General features: G+C 38.8%; 1 protein-coding gene across 4 annotated transcripts in view; it reads left to right on the top strand.

Moving 5' to 3' along the window:
- The window catches only part of arid4b (AT-rich interaction domain 4B), a 165,957-nt gene that overhangs the window by 129,740 nt on the left and 23,703 nt on the right, over positions 1 to 12,514 (top strand). The window lies entirely within an intron of this gene.

Below are 12,514 nucleotides of genomic sequence, written 5' to 3'. Positions count from 1 at the left end.
AAATGTCATGTTTTGATCATTATTGTGGTTCACACACACACCTGAGTATTTTTTCATCAAGTTTGTGAAAGTTGGCTAAAAATCCTAGGACCATTTTGAAAAGGTAGTTTAGGATATTATGCAATCACAAATTATCACAAATTTCCATAGGCAGAGCTAAATGGACCAAAAGGCAATTGTTTTTATATTTTGAGCAAAAATAACAAACTAATTTGCATAAGATTGCATCAGATAGTCGTGGTTCCCAACCCGAAACTACCATTCAAGTTTCATGACAATAGGTCAGTGTTAAACCTATTAAATGCTTGTTGAAAGCTAATTGGCCAATGGTGGCCTTTTTTTTAAGTAATAGGGTCATCATCAAAGGTCCACTTACAGGTTAGCCCACATATGCACTCTATGATATTTCAGCTCAAAGATGTAACAACAGTGTTGTCTGAGCACATGCTTCAATAGAGGAGATTAGGCTTAAGGAAAATATGTACAAAGAGGTTAACATGGTCAATACCATTTGCCATACTGCACAAAAGTGTGTAGTATGGTGTCTATCAAGATTTCAATTTAAACTTTTATATCCAGTCCCCGTTATTTACAACAGAGTGCTGACACTGCTGATGATACACAGATATCACTACAGCCAGATTCAGCAGTACAACTATGCAAAATGTAAAATACACAATACATAAAAGCTTGGATGAATATAAATGTCCTAATAAATTAGGCTCTCAAGAATCTCCCTTAATGCTAATAAACTCATAATGGTTTGATAAAATTACAACCCCTGGCAAAAATTATAGAATCATCACACTTAGAGGATATTAACCAGCTTTTTTACTTCGTAGCAAATAAACAAATTTGTGGACAAATTTGTTGGTACCCTTACAGCTAATTGAAACAATGCTTTAGTCTTCCTGGAAAGTTATGAAATTAAAAGCAATTGTCTCATGTATACCTGCATGCCTTTGGGATGTCATAGAGTAGTGGTCACCAACCCTCTTCCTCGATATCTTCCTTCCTGCAGGTTTCCTCTCCAACCCAAATCTAATACACCTGTTTTAGTTGATCAAGGACTTCTTAAGGCAATGATTAGATGGCTGGTTATGGTTGGAGCTAAAGTCTTCAGGAAGGTAGATCTTCACGAACAGGGTTGGTGACCACTGTCATAGAGTAAAACAAAGGATGTGTGAAAAGAGATAAATTATTGCTTATTCTACAAAGATATTCTAAAATGACATGGACAGATTTGTTGGTACCCCTAGAAAAGATTATAAATAATTGGATAATAGTGATATTTCAAACTAACTGTCTTCTTTAATTAGTGTCTTCAATCTTGTAATCGGTCCTTCGGCGTGTTTAAATGGAGAAAAGTCGTCACTCTGCTGTTTGGTATCATTGTGTGCACTATTGTGTCCACACTAAACATGGACCAGAGAAAGCAAAGGAGAGTTGAGGAGATCAGAAAGAAAATTGTAGAGAATCATGTTAAAGGTAAAGGCTTTGGGACCATCTCCAAGCAGCTTGATGTTCCTGTGACTACAGCTGCAAAAAATTAAGAAGTTTAAGGTCATGGGACTGTAGCCAACCTCACTGGACGTGGCCGCAAGAGTAAAATCGACCACAGATTGAACAGAAGGATTGTGCAAATGGTAGAGAAAGAGCCAAGGAAGACTTCCAAAGAGATACAAGCTGAACTCCATGGTCAAGATACATCAGTGTTTGATCGCACCATCCGTTGCTTTTTGAACTAATGAAAGAAGAGACAAGAGAACTTCACTGTTGAAAGGCATAAAAAAAAGACTAGAATTATGCTAAAATGCATATTGACACGCCACATTGCTTCTCCTCTGGACAGATGAGACAAAACTGGATCTTTTTGGGAAGTCACATCAGCCCTACTGTGAAACATGGAGGAGGCTTGGTTATGTTGTTTAGTGGAATCAAGATGGTGCTGTTGTGTGTGGCTTACCATTTGCTGCCCGGCTTGTTTTATGTCTTTTACAATTCAAAATGTCTTGCTGCTTCTGGTATATGATCCTCAAACACTCCTGAACATTTAAATTACTTCTGATGAGTTGTTTATGCAAGTTTAGAGAGGTCCACATTACGCTCCCCCTCCTCTACTGGTGTCCATACCTGCATATCTGTGCCACCTGCCATGTTTCCTACCTGGGATGAAGCACCAAAAACATGAGGAAAATGAGGAGACCTTGCCGTTAAGCTTAAGCTTCTCTTGGCATCTAAGTTGGAGTTCCAGCCTTGTTCCAGCCAGCCATGAAACTGACTGCAAACGATTTATCCGTTGGTATTCGCTAGAACCAGTGCATTTTGGGAATAGACCTTTTTTTCAGTCTTTTCAGATGAACTACCTCTGCATCACTCGAGGTGATGGTGTAGGTGAGGGCGATGGTGTTTGGCGAAGTGTAGTGTGTTTACTCCCGTGTAGGGTGACTCCTGCATGCCGGTCCCAAGCCTTGGCAGATGGGGAGGGTTGGGCGAAGACCTGGTGACCTACCCTGGAAAATCTTGGAAAAATCATGAAATTCTCTCACATACTTAAAATCTGGTACCCAATGGTGGGCCCCCCAGGCCAGTAAGTACCCAAAAAGTGACTGGGGAAGAGCAAAGATCACTTGTGAGTAATCTGGGAACTTATGAAATTTTTTGGGAAGCCCAGCTGCTGATGCTGCCTGCAATAAAAGAAAGGATCTATACTGCATGAAAACGCACAAGATCGCATGTGAATGAGTCAAGGGAAACTGGACATCAAGCGAGAAAGTACCAGACTCAACATGTATTTGCTTGAAATCAGTGAATTACAGTGGAAATATAACAGGCACTTCCAATCGGATGACTTTTCAGTTTATTATTCTGGTCAAGAACTTAAAAGGAACGTAGCGACCTTTATAACACACAAGAACATCGCCCGTGCAGTTGACAGCTACACCAGTATCATGGTCTTACATGTGCTCTGTGCTCCAAGGACAGATGCTACAGAAGATGAAATCAAACACTTTTATGCCAAAATCGTGGAAGCACTGGAACAGGTGCCAAAAAAGAATATAATTTATATCATGGGTGACTTCAACACGAAGGTCGGCAGTCAGGAAGAGGTGAACATCATAGGCTAGTTTGGACTGGGTGAAAGGAACGATGCTGGTGATCATTTGGTCCAATTCTGTCATGAAAACCATCTCAGCGTCTCAAATACATGGTTCATGCAACTGAAATGCCATCTGTCAACCTGGACAGCCCCAGTGGACAGCATCGCAATCAGATGCAGTACAACCTTTGCAGTACAGTACAACCTTTGCAGTCAATGCTGGAAAAGTTCTGTCCTTGCCATCAAAACATTTCCTGGTGCTGACAGCTGTTCTGACCACGAGCTGCTTATAGCCACCATCAAGGTGAAATTCTGAAACATCAAAAAGAATGCTCCAAAAAAAGTGATTTGATGTCTCCAAGTTTCCTGTTTCATACACAACTGAAGTGAAGAACAGATTCTAACTTCTTGGCATGCAAACAGCCAGACGGATTGTGGAAGGAAATCCAATCCATGATTATTGAAACAGTGAAGAAACGCATACCATACAAGAAACCAGAGAAAAGGAGGAAATGTCTGTCGGCAGAAACCATCAAAATCACAGCTAGAAAAGAAGAGCAGCCAAAACTGCCAGGGACTAAGATAAGGCTAGGAGGCTAAATGCGAAGTTTCAAAGTGCAGCAAGGAAGGACAAAGAAGCATACTGGGATCAGTTATGCAAGCAAATGGAGGAGCACTGTCGAAAAGGTCTCTTTACACAGGTTAAGAAAATTCGAACTCCCTTTACTGCCCACAAAGGAACAAATCAAAGAAAAGAGCAGGAAGGTCCTGACTGACCAACAAGGCATCAGAATCAGATGGTGAGAATACACAGAAGAGCTGTATGCAAGCACCAGCGACCCTGAGCCACCCCATGACGACCCAGTGGAATTGGAGCCAGCCATCCTGGACGAGGAAGTTGTATGGGCACTGAAGCAGTTACCAAAGAACAAGGCAACTGGTATTGACTGCATCCCAGCAGAAATGCTGAGGGCTGTTCCACCAGTGGCTATCACAGCGATCTGCCAGAAGATCTGGGAAACCAGTAGGATGCCAAAGGATTAGAAGAGATCAGCATTCATCCCACTATTTAAGAAAGGCAATGCAAGGGACTGTTGCAACTATTGTACAATAGCACTGATTCAGTAAAGTCTTTCTGAAGATCATACAGCAGGGTCTGCATCCAGTCATCGAAGTAGAACTACCTGACTCAAAAGCTGGGTTCCAGCGAGGTCGTGGTACCTGTGACCATATCGCAAATCTGATTATTGAGAAATGTCACAAGTATCAGAAAAACATCTACATGTGCTTCATCAAATACAGCAAGGCATTCAACTGCATCGAACATGATAAGCTATGGAAGGCCCTGCAAGAACTGGGAGCGTCAGCACACTTGATCCAGCTGATAAGATCCCTTTATGCAGACCAAGAAGCAACTGTCCGAAGACAACACAGACACTAAGTGGGTCAAGATTGGGAAAGGCATGTGACAAGGTTGTATCCTGTCTCCTTTTCTTTTCAATCTTTACACAGAAATAATCATGAGGAAATTAGATCTGGAAGAATCGGTGTCAAGATTGGCGGCAGAAATATCAACAATCTCCGCTATGCCTATGATACAACATTACTCCCAGAAACGGAAGATGGTCTGAAACACCTCATACTAAGAATCAAAAAGGAATGCGAAATGATGGGCCACCACCTCAACATCAAAATGAGGAAGATCATGACAACAGTTGGAAAGGGAGCAGTCAAAATAACCATCAATAGTGAAGAGATTGAATGTGTCAAGGATTTCTGCTTCCTGGGATCCATGATGCATCGAATTGGAGATTGTGGCCCTGAAATCAAGCTACGAATTGCCTTAGGCCGTAGTATGATGCTGAGCATGCACCAAATCTGGAGGAGCTAAATCAGTCAGCCTCACAAACAAATGCAAATTGGTCCATGCTACTGTGTTCCCCATATCAGTGTATGGGTGTGAAAGATGAACCCTGAAAAAAGCTGACCAAAGGAGGATTAACGCTTTCGAGCAATGATGCTGGAGAAGACTTTTACGAATAGCATGCACAGCAAGGGTTACCAACAAAGAAGTTCCGGAGCATCAAGCCAGAAATGTCGCTTGAGGGAAAGATCACCAGACTCTGGCTCACTTACTTTGGCCACGTGATGCAATGCGGTTTATCAGAGAAAGCAATGATGCTGGGAATGGTCAGTGGAACAAGAACACGAAGCCGCCAAAAACGCGCTGGCTTGACACCAGCAAAACGGGCACTGGCCTAGGTGCAGAACAGCCAAAAGGGAAAGTCCAAGACCGAGAGTCAGACTCAACTAAACGGATAATCAGTGTCTTTGCACCATCTCCATTTGCTGTCTCGGGCATCACAGCCAATTAAGGATTCACTGCAGCTAAGGATGGCTTTGATCAACACCAGATTGATGGTAAACAAGACCTTTATTCTTAATGACTTTTTTTTTATCTCATGCGGATTGGACTTTTTATTTGTCACCGAAACTTTGTGTACTTCTGGGGATTTAAGCCTGTTTTCTTAACTGGTACCTTCTGACTGTAAATATTTCAATTCTCCTCGTACCTCAGGTCAGGGTGGAGGTCTGGCTTCTATATTTAAACAAAATCTTTGCTGCTGGACTTTAACGACTGATGACTACTGTAGTTATGAACTTCAACTGCTTGTACTGGAAATAGACCACAGTGATATATCATCCACCTAAATATCACAAAGATTGTATAAATGAATTTTCTCTAATTGTGGTAGACTTTTAATTCTTGGGGATTTTAATATCCATGTCTGATGTCCATCAAATTCTTTAGCTAAAGAATTTATGCGCCTTAGTGACACATTTGATTTGGTTCAACTGGTGAAAGCTCACACTCACATACACTTGATTTTGTTATCCCCATGGCCCGTCTGTGACATTGAAATATATGACTATAGTATCTCTGGCCGTAAGACTATTTTGTTTACTATCCATCAACTGTTTCATATCGTCAAATCTTATAAACATGTTTGTTGGTCTCATCTGATCACATCAACTACCAGTGGTGATTTTTCAGCAGCCTTTAATGAGGTGTCTGTCTCTTAATCTCTCTCTCTCCATGACTTGAGTTCCGAATAGCACCTTAGTTTGTTTTATTTTATCTGCACTTACATTATAGGCTTGGTGGCTCTATTGAAGGCTAAACATAATAAACCTAAATCTGAACCCTGGCTAAATGACACTACTTGTGATCTCAGACAGGTCTGTAGATGAGCTGAAACTCGTTTTAAGCTGAAGTCTTTTATGAAATCTTAAGGGACACCATAACTCAATTCCAGAGAAATGTGAAATACTTACTAAGTCTAAGTATTTTTCTGACCTCATTGAAAAAAATTGTCACAAACCTAAAATACTTTTCACTACTATAAATGCTGTTGTAAATCCTTCTGTTTGTGTACCCAGCTGAGTCCTTATTTATTAGTATTTTGTGTCTTTATTTTATTTATTTTTTTGTGGACAAGATTAGGGATATTAGTCTTAATATTGTCCTATCTGCATGGGATCCTTCTATTCCCCCTGCTTGTTTTGGTGTTTTAAACCAATTTGAACCTATTTCTCTTTCTCTCTTACAAGAAATTGTGGGTCAGCTAAGCCTACTGGCTCTCCCCTTGAAGTTATTCTCCCACGTTTTTTAAACAAATTTTTGATGTGGTTGGATTTAGTCTTCTAATAATTATTAATAAATGCCTTGAAACTGGTATTGTTCCAGATTATCTGAAGCAAAAGGTTCATCCCCAAGTGTACAGCCTACAGTTTTCTCTCATTTTAGACCTACAGTACATTTATTCATTTAGCAGATGCTTTTATCCAAACCTTTTACCAAAATCTTTTATATAAAAATAAAAAAAAATAAAAAAATAAGAGAAAAGTCATTCGACAACTACAGAGTTTCTTTAATGAAAATCTTTGAAGTATTTCAGTCAGGTTTTAGAAAATATCACTCTACTGAGACTGCAGTGGTAAAAGTTTTAAATGATGTGTTATTGACTGTAGAATCTGGTGATTTTGCTGTGCTAGTGCTTTTAGATTTGAACACTGCGTTTGACACAGGTGACCATGCTGTTCTATTTCTCATTTAAAGCAATATGCAGGCATTCAAGGGAATACTCTTAACTGGTTTCAATCATATTTTAAAAACAGAAGGTGTTCAGTTAATATTGGTAATTTATTTTCTGGTGCTGCTCATCTTACTTGGGATGTTCCCCAAGGCTCTATTCTTGCCCCTACTCTGTTTCCCTTGTACAATCATGTGAAGAAATAAGTACACCCCATGGAAATTGTTGGCTTTTTTGACATATTTGGAGATGCAAACATTTGATCCTCTTTGAAACAGTGCATATTAATGGAGGTGATACATTATATCAAATGACACATAAAATTGACATTTTGTAGTCATTTTCACAATTTAAATGACCAAAAAACAGATCCGTCACATGGAAAAAGTAAGTAGACCCCTACATTTATCACACCTTCAAATCCATAAAATTAGAATCAGTTATTCAAGATTAAGTGGCAGTGATTAGAACCTGCTTAGGGAGTGCAGGTGGAACCTGTCATATTTACACCTCTCACATCTGTTGTCTGGTGTTCCCTTTGCTATTGAGGTGTGTGGTGTCATTATGCCAAGATCTAAAGAGGCCTTCAGAAAAAAGGTTGTGGATGCTTATGAGTCTGGCAAGGGATTTAAAAAGATCTCCAAATGATTTGAAATACATCATTCCACTTTAAGGAAAATAACAGCAGAGATGTTTGGCATAGACTAGAGACAGCTTTATAGGAGAAGCACTTCATACACCTGAAATGTTATGGTTTGGGGTTGCTTTGCTACCTCAGGGACTGGGACAGCTTGCAGTCATTGAACTATGAATTCTGAATCATATAAAAGAGTTCTTGAAGATAATGTGAGGCCATCTGTCCGAAAGTTGAAGTTGAACTGAAAGTGGACCTTTCAACAGGATAATGATCCTAAGCACACTAGCAAATCCAAGTAATGGCTCAAAAAGAAGAAATGGAGGCTTATGGAATGGCCTAGTCAAAGCACGGATTTGAATCACATTGAAATGTTGTGGGGGGATTTGAAACAGGCATTACGTGCAAGAAAACCCTCAAACATTTTGCAACTGAAAGAATATTGCATGAAAGAGTGGTCAAAAATTCCAGCATGCCTGGTGGACAATTATGTAAAACGCCTGAAAGAAGTTAGTTCTGCTAAAGGGGGCAATACTAGCTTCTGAGACCAAGGGTGTACTTACTTCTTCCACAGACTAATATGGCATCTATTGATCAGTTGAGTAAATGATTGAAAAAGCTAATTTTGTACGAAGTATATCAACTTCATTATAGGCACTGTTTCAAAGATGATCAAAGGTTTGTTTGTCCAAATATGTAAAAAAAAAAAAAAAAAAAAGAAAAAGAAAAACCCAACAAAAACATGGGGTGTACTATTATTTATTCACATGACTGTATATGCTTCCTTCAGTTTCAATTTTTAAGAAACACGGTATGTCTTTTTATTGTTATGCAGATGATATCCAAATCTGTCTGCCCCTCAGACACAATAGGAATGATTTAGATCATCTCTTGATCTGTCTCTCGGACGTAAAGGCCTGACTGTCTTTCACTTTCTTGCACCTGAATGAGAGTAAAACTGAGATAACTGTGTTTGAGTCCTCTGAAGACCCTAGAATTTCAACTTTATAATTTGGTGACTGGATTTATTAAACCGTAGAAAAATGTAGGTGTCTTATTTATCTGTAACAAACTTCACAAGGGCAAGGAGGAGGCAGGAACCGGCTGAACATAAACATAAAGTTTAATCATAAATAAAACTCAAACATAAAAGAAACACAAACGGAACGCAAAGCGTACGTGCGTCTCTCTCTCTCTTCCCCTCTGGCGCTTCCAGCCACTCCTTCATTGTTCTCTCCCACAGATTAGATAACTTGGTGCTAGACGTGCATCCTCACAGCCTGGTCCTTCCCTCATCCTTGTCACACTCCACCGCGGCCAGATTCAGGCCGGAGGCCTGATGTTCACCCGTTCAGCACTAGGGTAATGAACGTCACAATGGGCAAGGAGGAGGAGGGAACCGGCTGAACGTAAACATAAAGTTTAATCAGAAACAGAACAAAGTAAACATACCTAAATCAAATTAGATTAAAATATTTTACAACCCCAATTCCAAAAAAGTTGGGACACTGTGTGAAATGTCAATAAAAACAGAATGCAACGATTTGCAAATCTCATAAACCCATATGTTATTCACAATAGAACATAGAAAATATTTAAACTGAGTAAGTGTACCATTTTAAAATAAAAATAAGGGATTTTGAATTTACATTTTACACTGTGTCCCAACTTTTTTCAGAATTGGGGTTGTAATTAATGGCATATTTTTGCCATTTTTTGCCAAAAATTATGGAATCACCTTGTAATTTGCATTTCTAAAACAAATACAAGCACAAACCTAAAAATGCAACTAGTCTGCAGTTAAAAGAGAGTGCTTACAGACCTTAACGAGCTGTTGGACTGGGCTAATTGAAAGGAAGCATGGCACCAAGAGAGTTGTCAATTGAAACAATGAAATCCAACACTGAGTGTGGCAAAAGATGTTGGTTGTTCATATCAAATTTGGTGCAGGTAGAAACAAATTGGGAAGGTTATAAAAGGAAAACATAGGGTTAGACCAAGGAAGATGTCAAAGCATCAGGATAGAAACTCAAAGCAGTATGCCTTGAAAATAGAAAATGCACAATAAAACAAGTGAACAACAAATGGGCAGAAGCAGGTGTCGCTAGCTGCGTTTACATGGACAACAATAATCCACTCTTAATCCAATTAAGACCATACTCTAAGAAACTACCATGTAAACAGCAATTTTTACTTACCTTAATCTAATTAAGGTGATAATCGAAGTAAGCAATAATCTAATTAAGACAGGTGGAGTACTCCTATTTTAGTCGCATTATGGACGTGTAGTAGTGACATGTAAACACCTTAATCACACTATTAACGTCGTGTAAGAGTTTTCACCGCATTTTGCGACAGGACACGAACAAACACGGCAGTTTTACGTTTTACGGCGAACAAGAGAGTTCAGCTGTGTCTCAAATCGCAAACTTTTCTACTATAGGCCTGTAGTGGGGAAAAATACATGTATCTCGGCTACTATATAGACGGTAACTACGCGATTTGGGACACACCCACTGCTTCAAGCAGTTGTCTATTAGCACGTATAGCATGACAAATAATTAACTGCACTTAAAGCGTTCGTAAAAAAAATAAATAAAAACACCCAAAACTGTATACGGTACCATAACGAAGACGAACTGTATGTTGATACGTGAAATTCTGGAGGGACGTCGGACGGTGTCGGTGACGTAATGACGCGGGCTGTTAATCTAATTATGTTCTAAAACATGTAAAACGGGAACATGACAGGAGTATTCTAAAAGCGACTCATGTAAACACCTTAATCACATTATTATCTTACTCAGATTAAGGTCAATAATTAGATTACTGCTGTCCATGTAAAGGTAGTCACTGTTTGTGACAGAACTGTAAGAAATCGGCTGATTGAAATGGGATTCACGTATATCAAAAACCAGCACTAACACCTAAACAGAAGAAAATAAGGTTACAGCGGGCTAAAGAGAAGCAATCATGGAGTGTGGATGATTGGATGAAAATGGTATTCAGTGATTAATAATGATTCTGCATTGGCCAAGGAGATGATGCTGGAACTTTTATCTCGTGTGTTCTAATGAAAAATATAAAGATGACTGCCTGAAGAAAACAATAAAATTTCCCCACTTATTTATGATATGGGGTTGCATGTCAGGTAAAGGACCAGTCGAGATGGAGACTGAAATTTTGTACACTTTTCTCACTATGTCGATAGAAAATAGATTTGGTGATGAAGTAATTTTTCAGGATGGTAATGTGTCTTGCCACAGAGTAAAGAGTGTTGAATTTTTTCTTCAGGAAAGGCATATCCGTGCAACAACATCACCAGTAAATTTATGGTTTAAATTTTTAAAAATTGGTCCATAACAAGGCTCCATCCTGCATAGCTGATCTGTCAACTGCTATTTGAGAAAGTTGGAACCAGTTTGATGTAGAATATTGTTTTTCATTAGTGAGGTCCATGCCTCAAAGAATTCAGGCTGTCATAAAAGCCTGAAGAGGAGCAGCAAAGTGCTAATTGTAATTTTTTTTTGTTGTTGTTGATTCCATAATATTTTCCTCAACATTGAGTGATTCCTTTTTTTTTTTTTCCTCTACTTCATCTGGAAAAAAATATGCAATCAATTAAAATAATTTCATTTGTTTATTTCCTACAAAGTGAAAAAGCTGGGTGAACAACCTCTAAGTGTGGTGATTCCATAAATTATGCCAGGGCTGTTGCATCACAAGGAGCCTGTTTATTAAGCTATCATGTTCCGTAATGTTTAGCTAGTGTTCTACTATTCTGTACTGTTCTTTATAAGGCCATACTTTGCGATTAAAGGCATAGCATAAGACAACCACTGCAGCACTACAGCTAGGATAGACTTTGTTGTTGAACCTACTGTGGCTTCAGTCTTGGGATATCGGTGTGTCCTGATAAAGCACCCATGCAATAAATGATATGTTATAAATAGTTAATTCAAATTAGAAAAAATTACCAAGTACATGCTGAAGTTTAAGACCTTCTCATTAAGCCAGCTTTGAAAATTAGATTATGTAAACTATGATAAGGACAGTGATTCAGTAGAGGAAACAAGAAGGGCTAATTGAGTATCTGCAATAATATCCATGTAGAACATCGTAGTGCACCAGTAAAAATTATCTTTCCAGCTGCTGGATACCTTTGAACACAGCCAGAATGTATGAGCTAAAGTTCTCTCAGCACCTATGCATCAGTCACAGACTGGAGAAACCAATGGGTAAATTGCAAGTTTCACCTTTTGAATAATGCAACCTGTGTATAACTTTGAGCTGTAGAAGCAGAAGCCTGGCATTATGAGAGCATTAATGAATTTGCAGCCCATTTGCTGTGTAATAATCAGGAAAGTGCTGTTTGACATAATGACAAAAATAACAAAAATAAATGTAACTGCTGATTAATAGTGATGATCAACATATAAATCCTTAGTTTACCCTTACTTCTTCAAATTGAGAATCAAGAGACGCAGGCAAGCAAAAAACATTATTATTATTATTATTATTATTATTATTATTATTATTATTATAGACAACAAATACATTCAGGGCTGTAGAATTTTCGTATTCAACCAAGTGATGGCACTATAGAAGCTGATGACTCAGGTTTTTTATGAGGGTGGAGATGGGTTCTTGTCTATATTCTGGGGCAGGCTTAGGGAAAGGAAGTGC

The sequence above is a fragment of the Ictalurus furcatus genome, chromosome 3 (genome assembly GCF_023375685.1).
Source record: "Ictalurus furcatus strain D&B chromosome 3, Billie_1.0, whole genome shotgun sequence".
Lineage (NCBI taxonomy): Eukaryota > Metazoa > Chordata > Actinopteri > Siluriformes > Ictaluridae > Ictalurus > Ictalurus furcatus.
This window is presented reverse-complemented; position numbering and strand designations above follow the sequence as displayed.